Source organism: Hibiscus syriacus, unplaced genomic scaffold (assembly GCF_006381635.1).
Source record: "Hibiscus syriacus cultivar Baekdansim isolate YM2019G1 unplaced genomic scaffold, ASM638163v2 tig00110327_pilon, whole genome shotgun sequence".
NCBI lineage: Eukaryota > Viridiplantae > Streptophyta > Magnoliopsida > Malvales > Malvaceae > Hibiscus > Hibiscus syriacus.
This window is the reverse complement of record NW_024062684.1, coordinates 196489-210132: the sequence shown is the minus strand read 5'-3', so window position 1 is coordinate 210132 and position 13644 is coordinate 196489. Positions and strand designations below refer to the sequence as shown.

The 13644-nt window shown below is 32.0% G+C and overlaps 2 pseudogenes; both read right to left on the bottom strand.

The window, feature by feature from the left end:
• Positions 1-1191: 1191 nt before the first annotated feature.
• Positions 1192-2480, bottom strand: LOC120118115 (annotated as a pseudogene).
• Positions 2481-6692: 4212 nt separating this feature from the next.
• LOC120118203 lies at positions 6693-9399 on the bottom strand (annotated as a pseudogene).
• Positions 9400-13644: the final 4245 nt, after the last annotated feature.

The window sequence follows — 13644 nt, the reverse complement described above, 5'->3', positions numbered from 1 at the left end:
AGATCTTATGGATCTTAAGACACCCTTTTAGGATGGTTCCTATGCCCAATAGGCATAGGGTAAGTCCTTCTGGACCTATGGTGGTGTTCTCTTAGGTTGGCTCCTACGTCCGCTAAGTCTAGAGTAAGTCCTTATAGATGTAGTTATGTAAGTCAATATGGATGTAGTTCTGTAAGTCCTTATGGATGTAATTCTGGGGAACTACATACGATGTACAGTTGGAGGGTAGTTTGGGCTTTAAATAAAAGCCTTAGTGTCATTTTCAAATTATTATACTCAATAAATTTTGAAATTTATCTGTATGTTTTATTCTGCACTTTGGAACACACTGAGCTCCCTAGCTCACACCCCCAACTTTTCCATTTTCAGATATTTTTGGATAGACACCCAGACTTGATACTTGGGGGATAAACACATCACCTACAATACTTTTTATTGTAATGTTTCCATCTTTCAGACTGCCTTTATTTGGTGACATGTGCTTGTAGTTTGAGATACACGTTTGATGTCATACATTACTTTTACTTTTGACGTATGAATTATTTTAATACTAGTTATTTGATATTTTATTTCATTTGTGATATTTATATTGTTTTAATATTGTTTTTTACCGTGACATGATTTTAAAGTATTAAAGAATATTTTAGATATTTTCTTGTAATCTTCTATATCTAATCGTAACATATAGGTTGGGTCTAGAGAGTTACAAATCAATTAAAGTTAGGTTATTTTGATTGATTTTGGAACTAATTAAAATTTATTATAATTGTTTTAGTTAGAATAATATGAGTGTAATTTATGTATTTTTTTTATTCATCTTAAAGTTTGATGAGTTTAGTATAACTAAAAACAATTAAATCTTGATTCTTAACCGATCTGAATTTAATATTTTTTATTATTTCGAACTAATGAATTGATTTTGAATTAAATAACTAATAATCGAGCCTAAAAAAAGAGTTATCGGTTGATCAACCAAACATCTAATTATTGAATTAATTAACAAAAGAAAAGTTTACTTGAATCAAATAATAGACAGCCCTACTTTTGGGAAACAGTTGTAGATATTTACGTTAGGAATTCGGATTGTGTTAAAAAAAAAAAAAAAAGAGCAGAGCACACACCTTGGCAAGTTTCGTTTACGTTACCGATTCAAATTCTCTTGGATAAAAGCAAATCAAAGGCTTGGCAGGATTCGTTCAAACACATCCTTGTAATTTCATATATCTATTAATGACTGAAAATGAGGCTAATAAGAGACTTGTAAAAGATGGGTGAATGAAATTCAAATCTCGCCATCCCAAAGGTCTTGAAGAGACTTGTAAGGACCATCATGTGACAAATTCCTCACCGGGAAAGCCTTTGCACTGTGGGATTTGGCTAATTTTCTGCAACTCATCGGCACTGAGTTCCACTCAAAGATGTCAAGGTTTTCTTTCATCCTTTCTTGTTGAAACTCTTCACAACCACACTTACTCCCTGCTCGTACGCCCATCTCAAGCATACCTGAGCAACTGATTTTCCCTTGGCTTGGGCAATTTCTTTGAGTGTGTCTGATTCCATCACCTATTTGATCCCCATAGCGTTCCTTTGGCACCCAAAGGAGAATAAACCTCCACAACTATGCCTTTCTCCTTACAAAATTCCCTCAGTTTCTTTTGCTGCCACATTGGGTTCATTTCCACCTTCAAAAGCATCAAGCAGATGACACAAAATCTCAACTGAGAAAATATTTAAAGTGATAAAAAGAGAGGATTCGAGTTCGAGTAAGGTATATATGTATTGTTAATGATAGAAATATTACTAAACTATTTTTAAAAAATGGGAAACATGTAAAGAGAGCCTCACTTGATTCACAGCAGGTGGAATTTTGGCAGAGAAAAGGATGGTTTCGAGTTTCTTGCACGAGAAATTGCTTACTCCTATTGATTTGGTTAATCCAAGACGTTTACACTCCTCCATTGATTCCCATACAGCGTTAAGATCAATTGGAACAAGGTCCGCTTTCTTTACCGGCAACTCGTATTCACCCGGCTTCAAACTCACCGGCCAGTGAACAAGATACAAGTCGATATACTCCAGCTTCAGGTTCCCGAGTGTTCTCTCGAGAGCCGGTCGAACACGATCACGGTGCGCATCGCTGCACCAGAGCTTGGAAGTGATGAACAGTTCGTCTCGAGATTTTATCAACCCGAGACGAACAGCATCAGCTATCACTTCGCCTAGAGGTTGCTCGGTTCGGTAGAGAGCGGCCGTATCGAAGTGACGGTACCCTACCTTGATAGCTTCGATGATGGTGTCTTTCATGGTGTCGATGGACGCACCGAAAGGGTATTCCGCCGTGCCGAACCCGATAAGGGGAATCCCTTTCTCGTCATTTGGATGAAGAGGGAATGTTGGAATGGTTTGATGTGGAAGAGAAGATGAGTGTGGACTCTTTCCCTGCATTCCGGAACATACAACGTCTATGTTCACATTATCTTGTCACCATGACATCCCCTTATATACTACTTGTTTTTTAAATTTATTAAATGCAAGTGGTGAGTTCATTATTGACGTGAACAATTCCATTTTACAAAATAAAAATATAATAACAAATGAATTATTGAGGCCAATATCATTCTTGTAATATGTACAGCCAATAAATCACCATAAAAATCTTATCCTACCCCAAGTTCTTTATCATTTTTTGTAATTTAGTCCGTGATAGAAGAGGTGCATTTGTCCACTTGCAATACTCTATTATTTGGTATATAATTTAATTTATTAATAAAATAATGATATATAATATCATCTTATTATGAAAATTATATATAGGGAAACAAACTTGAGATTAAAGTAAACAATATCAAATTAAATAATTAATACATGATTGTTAAAAATAATATTTAAATTAAACAAAGATCACCACAAATTTTTAAAGGAATTATAAATTAAATTTAGAGGGGATCAAATATGTAGACGAGTGTCGAATGTTTCAAATAATGTAGTGAGAAAAAATAATTTGTCGGATAATGTTGTGGGGAGATCATTTCGTCGAATGGGGCGAATACTACAGTATTGGTTGGAGACGCGCTGTCGTCCCAACGTCCCAGCCCAGCACCTCCAAGACGCATGGTTGTCCATGCGTTTATGGATAGAGTCGTCGTGCCTTCCAGGCGTCCCAAAAATCCGACAAAGTCGCATGAGAAGTTATGCGTTTCTCAACTCCAATGGATCATGGAGTGCATGGCGTCTCCCACTGTCACACTGCATCGGCCATGCACCAATCATGTAGATTCAGGCTGGTAGCTGGCATTCGATTGTAGGTGGTAGCTGGCATTCGAATAATAAAAGGTTAACATATATCCCTATCCTAACCAATAACCTGTAATAACAAGTTGAACATAAAAAAACTCTTTCAGCTATATATATATAAAAGAATGAAATCAGAAGTGATCATCTAAAAACTAAAGATATGAGCAACAATTGAAGGTGAGTGCAATTGATAGAGAGAGCAAATTGCAAAGAAGATTAATAGAGGGAGCATTTCAGAAAATTTAGTGTGAGTTTTTTCTTTCATTATTCTAATTTGAGTATGTATTATATGGTAAATTTGTTTAAATTTGTGTTATTTGTCTCAAATTAGTCCAATAGTTTGTTAAAAAATTGCAGAAAAAAGGTGAATTAAGTTTGAAGAAATTTTATTTGAGGTGTTTTACTATTGATTATTATATTATATTTTTATAAATATTTGTTAATTTTACTAATGTTGTTATTTTAATATTTTTATATTGTATAATATCATTTTTACGATTTATGATCATAGTATACCATTATTTTTATTTAAATACAAATTTTGAATTAGTAGAGAATGAGCAACAATTTTTTCACGATTATCCATTATAATGAACATGTTATGGAAAATGAGGTCAGTTGTTTTTCCGGTCTGAAAGACATATAAATATGATGTTCAAAAGGGATATCACATTTGTAGAAATGAAGTAGTATATAAAGAAAAATGTGAGCTATAGTTGATGGTTTGAAGTACAAGTTTATGGTATGTGTCAATCCAATTAGATATACTGCATTACCATTGAAGAAAATGATGATATTGGAACCATGATTGGATTACATGAGTCAACAATATTGCAGTTATTGAATTAATTGTTGATGTACGTAATATATCTGATGTTTGGGTCATCAAGAAATGCAGTTGTAAATTCATCTCAAATGGTTTTCAGAAGTGAGTTTGAATACCCAACATACAGATCGATAAACAATTTTATAGCGCAGTTGGAAAGTGGAAATGAAGTCGATGTAACATCCACAACAGCAAAGTATGAGGAGACAAACATATATCATTCGGAATTGACAATTGATGTTGATGCTGAAAATCGATGGGGAAATCCATGATGGTTCCAGTAAAGATGAAGAAACTGAGGAACTCATTTTGGCCGATGATAATTTTTGCGGTGGTGGTGCACCTAGCTTGGCCCTGATGAAGTTCTGACACTGTATCAACCTACCCCTCACATGTACAAGATAGATAATGATGTGATGAGGGCACCAAAATTCCTAGACATGCCACATATACCACATGGTTGAGTCACTCGAAAATTCTGGTGAATTTTCGGTTGAGATGCAATTTAGAGGAAAAAATGAAATTATGTTGGCGATTAAAGATATTGCATCAAAGGTCATGTTGATATCCATGTTGCAGAGTCCAACCAAAAAACAATATATGTGAAGTGTGTTAATATGACCCAGAGTGCAAGTGGAAGATCAGAGTGTCCAAAATTTAGAGGCACGATGCTTGGGTCATCATAAGGTACAATGGTCCTTACACATGTTTGTGAAACTCAATCAATCAAGACCACCTGCTATTGGACTCCGATGTAATATGCGAATACGTGAAGGTGTTGGTTGAAAAGAATCCAAAGATTCCTTGTTCAGTGTTAACTGCATCTATTCGAAGCCAATTTGGATACCAAGTAAAATACGACAATGTTTGGAATGCGAAAGTGAAGGCAATGAAGGAGATTGGGATACATCGTACAATGAGTTACCATATTTGTTACAAGTAATGAAACAATTCATCCCGGGAACCATAGTGAAGTCTCAAACCATGTCTGTATATGACGAAGAATGTCAACTTGTTCCAGGGAAGAAAATATTTCATAGACTCTTTTGAGCATTCAAGTCGTGCATAGAAGGATTTCAATTTTTCAAACGTATGGTCCAAGTACATGTTGCATGGTTGTATGGTATGTGCATTCTTCGCAAGGAAAATGAAATGTATGTTTATGGCATCCAATGTTCAATCAATGCACTAATCAAACCCGATACTACTTATACTCTCGAACAAATGTGACATAATAAAATCTAGCCTATTGTAGGCTATCTTCAATCAAAGGGTATGATTTAGCAGGAATATTGAACCGATGACGGATGACTCGCTGCTCGTCTTCTGCAATTATAATATTCATGAAATTAATCAATTAATCATAAAATAAACTTCTACCATTTAATAATAATATTTATTCTAAAATAATATTTTATTTAATAATAAGTCATCGCTCTCAAATGGCTAGAAATATGTTGAGCGTCAAGATGAAGTAATTGATTTCTTCTACATTTGAACGAATCTGTAGAAAAAATAATTTTAGTAACATTAACAATTTTAATATAACATTATTATAAATAAAATAATTTAATCTAAACTAAGTAACAGATTTAAACATCACAAAATAATATACTTGATTGTTTCCTTCTCTTCCTTATTTCTTCTTCTTTTTCTTCTCCTTCTTCTTACTTTCTTCCTTCTTCTTTTCTTCTTCTTTCTTTCTTCTTTCTTCTTCTTCCTTCTTCTTCTCTTCTTTTCTTATTTTATCTCGATGCCCCCTCATTCTCATACACTCCTATATAATAACAACCCAACCAACCCAGACCCTTATTGGGTCATTGTTGTTGTTATTATTGCAACATTATTATTGCAAATTGCAGCTTTATTGTTGCCCCATGCAGGCGGCAGACTATCATGCAGGGGCAGCGTCACAGTGTCATTCGCGGGGGGGGGAGTGCATGCATGCAAGGTGAGTATCACATGGCATAAAACGCATGGACAATCATGCGTCTTCGAGGGACTGAGCTGGGACGCCAGAATGACAGCGAGTCTCCGATCAACACTGTAGCATTTGTCCCATTCGACGAAATAATCTCTGAATAACATTATCCGACGAATTATTTTTTCTCACTACATTATTTGAAACATTCAACCCGTAATAATTATTATAAAATTAATATTTAAATTAAAGTATGGATGAAACTAATTACATATTAATTGTCAAATGTTTTAATAAAAAATAAAAAATGATAATACTAAAATAAGATTCTTATATTTTATAGTTAATAATTAAATTATTAGTACAATGATTTTAAAGTGGATATAATTATGGAGTTTTTTTAAATGTAATCTTTTTAATAATACAAAGTAACTTTAAATTGATATAAGAGTAAGCAACAAATTAAATTTACATCACCATCTGCGTTAGTTATTAAAATTATGTCTACTTTTAAGACTAAAATTAACAGAACATATAAATTTTAAAAATAAAAATTATTATATTATGTCACATTACCATCTACACTAATATTTTAATGGCATGTGGCTTTAGAATAAAATGTAACATAAATGACAAATTTACCCAAAAAAAAAGACCAAAAGAGAAATTTGATAATAGTTGGGTGACCATGGTCATGTTTACCTTTTATGAAAAGAACCGAAGATGATAAAAAAATAACAGCGACCTAAGACAAATCCGCCACATGGACGTCAGTTACATACAATCCAATATATTAATAAGCACGTGATTTTTAGCCATGATCAAGCATGCCTCATTGCTTCCTAACAACAATTAAGGCACTCTTCCAGTAAACTTTCTAACAAAATCATAGAATTTCTTCTACGACAATTGGTTGGAAAATGGCAAGCGATAACGAAACCCGCTACTCGCACTTGATGGACCTGTATATGTGACGAACGAAGAGGAGCGAGGCACGGAAACCCACTGTCCGAGCATGAGGAAGAATCCGTAGATGCAGGCCATGTAGCCAAAGAAGAACGAGGTTTGCATAAAACCGGACATATCGGATCGTGCATAGTAGTAATACAAGCAGTAGGCGTAGATAAAGATACCCGTCGATCCACCACAGAGGAAAGACCTGTTACAAATTAAGAACACGATATAAACTATGTCGAACTCACAAATCGAAGAACGATAGGGAGATGAAAGCAGATATGTCGAGTTATGTACTCCACCACCACTCATGATCTTCAGCAGCAAGTTGGAAATATGTCAAGGCAACAGTTATAAAAGAGTGACAATCAGAAGGATTATGAAGACAATAACAAGATGCTGTATATGGTATAGATCCTGTGGCCCCAGACACTGGCAATATGTAGTAAAGCTCGATGTAGATAGCACTGAATGGAAGGAACCCAGCCATTGCCATCTGAGGAATGGCACTCCTGTACCAAGGCAGCGGTGGAATCTCTCGGGGATACTTAGTGGTGCGGCAAGGAGCTTGGAACTCAGCCTTGCTATTTTTACCAGCAATTCCACCCAACAAGCAATGGAGACGTCACAAGTGTCCATGAGGACTATTACAACGATAGTTCCAAAAGGTAGTGCGGCGGTTGCGTTGTATGCAATAGCAACCGTGTTAAGGAAGCAGAATGTTAGAAACAAGGGTCCACAGAAAAGGCAACCAGTCAATAACACATTCCTAACCCAATTTGTCCCTTCAAGCTGACAGTAGAAAGAAGTCGCTACGTATCCCGCAATCCCTGACGTGAGAGCGTATACGACCACCAGGGCAGTAAACAGAGCTCCTCGGTTGTATGGAAAAGACACCAACCAATGCAAGCATAAAAATGAATACCATTCTATGAACATGCAAGTTCGAATAAATTAGGGGCAGGGACATCGATAATTAACATACAGATCATAACGTATTAAAAGTTGGTTCACATATCTGAAAGTAACATAAATACAGCACAAGTGGGATTCTTACAAAGTGAAAAGCTGTGCTCCAGATCCGAGAGCAGCAGCGAAGAGAGATTTGTACTTTGGGAAACGGAATACGTCACCATGAATATACTTCCATCCTGTCTCTTCTTGGTCATCGGCCGCTTCTTCATCTTGATCATACCTTTCATAACAAATCAAATGTTTATAAAAACCAACAACCAAAATGAAATATATATAAGATATAATGGATCTCACTTGATGAAATCATTCTTCAAGACCCGCATAAGAATCGTTGCAAGGAATCCTGTCAAAAGAAGGACTGTCACACAAGAGTTAATAATCGAGAACCAATGGATCTCCAAATGATGTGGCAGAGAAGAAGACATGGAATACTTCTCCATCCTCTTCTCAAAGGGTGTATCCGTTTCCTTCCATTTCACAGTGTACATAAACTCAGCATCAACTTCCTTATCCTCGGTCAAGTCCACGAGAGAATGTGGATCCATCCTCGCACTGATCTCGATAACACGATCCTTGTTATAAAGCACATCAAACTGGATGTGCTTGTAAAGGTAATACTTGTACTCACTGGGATCGGCTTTCCCTTCCTTATCAACTTTGCCAATAAAACCCCATATCGGCAAATCATCATAGTACATTTGGAAATAATAATCTTTGCCGACCGCCTTTCGGAAAAATGCAACCTCATCCTTAGAAAGCTTCTTCTTACAAACAACAGATGATCTTTTTCCTCTCTAAAATTCAGCTTATAAGGCGCACTCACGAGTCGATCTCCATTCAATACCTCACCTAATGCTTCTTTCTTCTCCTTTACATGATCTAAATTATACATTAAAAATCAACCACCATTTTATTAAGAATCTAAATTAAATTTCTTAAGATTTAATTCAAAAAAACGAACCTGGAGAACAAAAGGGCAGATCAAAGTAGCGATAGGTTTCACTGCAATCAAACAAACAAAACCAAATCATGACAAATTTAAGAATAACCCAAAGCATAAAAAGAAAACAAAATGCTAAATGTAATGAGATTCGAGCTCTAAATGTTCGAAACGTGGGTGTTATGAAATGGGAATGAAGGAATTGAATCGGAAAGCAAGTAACTTTCAGATCCAGTGAAGAAGAAAGGGTTAATTAATTACCTGGGTTGTGGAAAGGGCCAACCTTGTTGGCGTAGAGAGGGACGGGGTCACCTTCTTTGTAACGGTGGTCGGAAGCGTCGGATCTAACTTGGGAAAGACAAGAGAGGACCAAAACTCCGAGGATTAAAACCGCCGGACAATTGGCGCCGATGGTTTTCATTTTGGGTCGGAATAAGGAAATGGTATAGGCGTGAAGGAAGTGTGAGAATTGGCAATGCAGAGTGTATATATATATTGAGTTAAATGAGTAATGATTTTACAGTTTTTTTAGTTATAAAACCAAATATTTAAATTAGTTTTTAAGTTTTTATTTATTTATTTATTTTATTAATACAAACATTTTATTTCTTAATTATTTGTAGATTGTTCATTAAAAAATTAAATTCGATAAATATATGATAAGTGATCTTTAGTCATCTTTTTTCTTTCTTTTTCCTCTTCAATTTTGTAAAGAAACAAACATAGAAAACAAAAGGGTAAATTCAAAAACTGATATATTATTTTAGAAATCAAATAATATTATATCTCAAAAATTTTATTGTCAGATTTCATCTATTCTCAGTATATTAATTTCAGCCTGAGTTTTCATTTTATTTCTTATGAAATAAAAAAAATCTAAATCCTAAAAATTTATTTCAAAACACTTAGATTTTACAAAAATCATTTATACAAAAAAAAAATGAGATAAAAACCCCAATTCTCTAAAATTAATCTTAAAACACTTTACTTGTATTGTTGATACTGATAAATAAAGAAAAAAAATTAGAACTTGAATAATTTATCAATAAAAGATTAAATTTTAAACAATAATCTAAAAAGATTACAAAAATGAAACGTTTTGTTTTTTTATTGAAATAATAAAAATATATAATTTAAACATTTATTTTATACTTAATATAAAAATAATATCTAAATTATACCATTTTTTCTATTTAGGTGCTTAAAGTTTTTTCCGATCAATTCAGATGTTTAACGTTATCATTTTAAGAGCCTCAATTATAGTTATCCTTAAAAAATTGCGTTAGATGATACATGTCATGTTTATATTTTTTTAATATTTATATATATATATATATATACACACGCATAATTATTATTTCTTATAAAAAAATATTTAAAATTTTAAAATTTAAAAAAAAATTAAAATTCTTAAAATCTCTTATTTTAATTCCCTTTACTCTAACCATCGGTATCTCTAACCACCCATCCATTGTCAAATGGTCATTCATTCGTTGTCGGTAACCCACTAATTGGTCATCCTTGCTATCATCTCAAAACTCGTATTTTCTAAATCTTTAAACTTATATCTCTAAAATCACAAATATTCAATCTCCAAGTACTAGGAATATTAACTCGGTTAAACTCAAATTCGGATCTAAATCTTAAGTACATGAAAATTTTATATTGTATTTTTTTAACAAAATCAACACACAAATGTTAATATTATTTATTATTTAATTTTAAAAAAATAAAAATTTAATATATCATTTTTTTGAGTGTTTTACGAGTTTTTCGAGTTAAGTATCAAGTAGCTCGTTTTTGCTCGTTAAAAACTCGAGTTGCGCTCAAGCTCGAGTAAGTTCCATTCGAATCGAGTATTTATTGAACTTTAACCGAATCAATCTTGAACAACTCACGATCTGTCTGGTCTCATTTACAACACTATCTCTGGACGCTTGTGGTAGCCCATGATTCTGGAAGCATCGAAGAAATCTTTCTAATCGATCTTGGGGAATATGTTCATAAGGAAATCGTGATTGATTCCGATGTGCTTATGTAGAGTATTTTCTCCAGCATCAAAGGAGGAGTAATGTAGGTAGACGGAAGTGGTCGAAAATGAATGGACTAATCGAATTTTTTTGAGTTTTAAGTATAATTTTGAAATTTTATTATTATTATTAGTTTAATTATATATTAATAAAAAAATAATATCACTTTATTTATAAAATAATAAAAAATAAATTATAGTGATTAAAATAAGAATAATATGAAAGTTTAACGATTGAATCGAAAAAATTAAAGTTTAATTATCGAATAGAGGAGAGAAGACAATTTAGTGATGAATAATACACTTTACTGTTTATAAAACAAGGTGAAAGAAAGTATATTATGCCTAGAGCCCAAAGTCATTAGGCCTTTCCCAATTATTAATCCAAGCCCATTAAGTTTTACTCAAACACCTACCCATGTCCTATACCCATTATCAGCTATTATTAGCTTTTTATTGGTTGCTATTTGCAATTTTAATTTACTAATATATAATTATAAATTTCAAATTAATTAAAATCGATACTTTTAAAATAATTTAAAGTAATTATAAGATAATATATGTTCATCGTCTTCCTTAGTCATTTACGATGCACATACACATGCAAACATATATACTTGAACTCAAGATCTCTAAAGAAAACAACGCTTCCTTTAATCATTGAGACCACTTAATAAATGTTAATTAGAAATGATAATCAAAATATATCTAAAGATAATTTATACATGATACAATTTAAACTAAGCTAAAATTACATAAGATTAAAATAAAATCACATAGCCTCGGCATTTATAAATTGTGGTGGATCTAAAAAATATTTTTAAGGGTTGACATATATATATTAATAACATAAATTCTTTTATATATGTTAGGTATAAATACAATTTCGAAATATACATCACCAATAGAATAAATAATTAATAAAAAAATTCAAATTTTAAAATAAATATGTTTCTAGCCTAGAGTTCATTTATGTCCGCCACTATTTACAAACTCTGTAAAGACAACTTATTTGTGTTAAATGTGACGTGACGTACTTTTTTTATTAGTATGTTAATAATGATTTCGTTCATGCTTGATGACATATGTCTAAATTTTATTATATGTAACTATTATAGATGAATTATAATTACAAATTTTATTGTATTTTGTACTATTATAGGTGAATTATAATTACAAATTTTATTGTATTTTGTACTATTATAGGTGGATAGTTTCTTACGATACTCAACTTTGATTTATAAATTTTAATGGTTTTTAATAATGATTTTTTATTGTTTATTGATGCAGACAAATTTATTTGTATTTATTTTTCATTCAAGTCTATTGGTTAAGTTTTTAACATTTTTCATATATGGTCATTGTATGATCTAAAGTAACTAATTTTTTGTGTTAATGTTAAAGGAAAATATCCAAATTATATATTTAGTTTACAATAATAATTGTAAAAACTTTTATAATAATTTTAAATATTTTAACTTTTTAATAATACTAACAATAAAAAAATTACATTGACTTTCCTTTAAAATAATATATTAAAAATATATTAATTTATTTTTAAAAATTATTTTATATTAAATTTATAAAATAAAAAATTGACATGTCATATGACATCCCTCCTTATATATTGGCTTCGTCAGTGGACGTATATAAAGATGTATGAGTGTTCGTTATTAAATAATTGAGACTCTTTTAACTATATATTATCTTATAACATAAATTGAGAGTTTGAAAATTTATGATACAATTAGATCATCATAAATTTGCACAGCTTAACTATATTTATACATGGTCATTGTTTTTTTTTTCGGAAAGTGAATTTCATATATATATATATATATATATATATATTTCATTTCCAATTAATGGTCGTTACAAATGAAGTTTAGAATTCAAATTAATAGACTAATTACGAAAAATCTGAATGGGGCCTATCTAATATGATATTGTAAAGAGGATCAAACCCTAAATCTCCATCATTCCTCTTGATCTTCTTTTTTCAACCAAGTGGGTGCTGCTGCAACTTTCTTATGCCTTACAGCTGTTAGAAATCAAGTACTTTCCCTCACTCTCATATCCTTATGCTCTGGCTCTCATCAGAGCCGTTGGATTTGCATGGTAATTCCCTTATTTGAGAAGTCAAAGGAAATGAATGGTGCTGATTTCAGGTGCAGGTGGGAACAAAGATATGGTGAGTGACATATTAGGTTTAGTTTTGGGGTCCAAAGTTTTAGTATTATTGTGTCTGCAGGTAAGTGTGGCAGCAAATGGGTGGGTATTGACTATTGAGTATCGACAAATCCCAAGCAATTTGTAGATGTTGAAAATTTTGAGCTAAAAGCTAACACAAAATAATAAATATATTAAAAGCGGTATATATTGGACTAACGATTGAAGCATATTCATGAATTTTATATTTATTAAAAGTATACAAATGATCATTAAATTATATTATATATTATAAAAATCATAAATTTGATAAGTTTAAGGACTATTTTACAACAGTTTTATAAGTTTAATGATCATTTTGTAATAATTTGATAGAGTTTAATGATTTTTTATAACTTCTGAAACTTCAATAACTAAAAAGATTATTTCAACATAATTTAATGACCATTTGTGTTATTTACCCTTTCCATAAATTTATGTAAGATATCCATTTTCCTTTTTATCCATGAGAATCTAGTAATACTTTTTCTTTTTCT